This window comes from Mus pahari, chromosome X, assembly GCF_900095145.1.
Source record: "Mus pahari chromosome X, PAHARI_EIJ_v1.1, whole genome shotgun sequence".
Classification (NCBI taxonomy): domain Eukaryota; kingdom Metazoa; phylum Chordata; class Mammalia; order Rodentia; family Muridae; genus Mus; species Mus pahari.
In genome coordinates, this window is record NC_034613.1 from 88,682,994 (window position 1) to 88,684,848 (window position 1,855).

Sequence of the window (1,855 nt, forward strand, 5' to 3'; positions counted from 1 at the left end):
ACTACTGTTCTAAAAAAAAAGGAGCAATAAAATGACTCCTAGTGACATTCTGTTGTACCTTACCCAGCCATCAACAGAGAAGCTTCCTCCTACAACAGATGGGAACAAATGCAAAGATCCACAGCCAAACATAATGCAGAGAGTGAGATGTTAGAACACCTAGTCCTAAACAGGATGTCTACAGCAGATCATTCCCCTCAGGCCTCAGGGAACCCTGCCAAAGAGAAGGTGGAAAGTGTGTAAGAGCCAGAGTGGATGGAGAACATAAGAAAAAAAAATCAAGGTCTTCTAAAAGAACATAATCTAAGGACATATGAATTTGCAGAATGAGGCAGCATGTAAGGGCCCTCATGGGTCTGCACCAGGTCCTCTGTGTATGTATATCATGGTTTCCAGTTCTGATGGCATTCCTGATTGTGTGAATGGGTTGGTCTCTATTTCTTGTGCCTTCTTCTTGGGCTCTTTCCTTTTGTTTCTTTTGTTCAATTCTTTGTTTTACCTTATTGTATTTTATTTTATCATTATCCTTTAGAAGTCTGTTTTCTAATGAGAGACAGAAAAGGAGAAGATCTGGATGGTACAAGAAATGAGGAAGGACTGGGATGAATAGAAGAAGGGGAAACAGTAATCAGGATATATTACATGAGGCAAAAATCTATTTTCAATAAAAGAAAAAACAGAAAAATAAATGGTAAGTTATATTAATATCAAAGTATTGGCTTAAAATAAATTTCTGGGGGCTGGAGAGATGGCTCAGTGATTAAGTTGCTTTTCTAGAGGTTCTGAGTTCAATTCCCAGCAACCAACCAGGTGGATCACAATGGGATCCATGGGATCTGATGCCCTCTCTTGGTGTGTCCAAGGACAGCTACAGTGTACTCATATACATTAAATAAATAAAATCTTTTTTAAAATTCCGTATCATTATCAGTAAATAAAAAGAGCCGGTTGTGGTGGGGCACACTGGTAGGATTTGCTTAAGGAGGAGGAGGTAGGAGGTTCATCACACATTCTGGGCTACACATTGCTGAGAGGTGACAGAGGCAGGTGGATCTCTTGAATTTGAGGCCAGCCTGCTGCACAGAGTAAGTTCCAGGACAACCATGGCTACACAGAGAAACCTTACCTTGAAAAACAGAGCAAAAAAATAACACCAATTTTTTTGGGAAAAAAAATGAGCAGGTTTGTGGGGAGATGGCTCACAGCATGCATTGTTCTTGCAGTGGGCCTGGGTTTAGTTCTAAGCACTCACATTGTTAGATGTTTAACAAACATCTTCAACTCCAGCTTCGGGGGATTAGATACCCTCTTCTGACCTCCTTGGACACCAGACATGCATGTGGTTCACATACATATATTCAGGCAAAATAGCAAAAAAAAAAAAAAAAAAAAAATGGGTAATAAAAAATTATTCAGAAAAAAAAAAAAAAAAAAAAAAAAAAAAAAAGGAAATGGGTAATAATACCCTGAAAGCTGAGAGAGGATTCCTGGAGCAGAATGATTCAAGAGAGTGCAGGGGATGGGTCAGCAGATTGAGCAAAGAAGATTTAAAAAAAAACCAAAATTATGTATGAAAATGAAAATGTCAGAATAAAACTTGTTACTTTGTGTACTAATTAAAAATTAACCAAAGTTTTTTTTCCTCTGTACTAATTTTAAAAAGATTTAGTTGTGATCCAATGGGCTATTATAATAGTTTTTATGATTTTTCTCTTTTTTATTATTATTTTCTTTATTTACATTTCAAATGCTATCCCAAAAGTTCCCTATATCCCCCCCCCCGTCCCTGCTCCCCTACCCACCCAATCCCACTACTTGGCCCTGGCCTTCCCCTGTGCTGGGTCATATAAAGTTT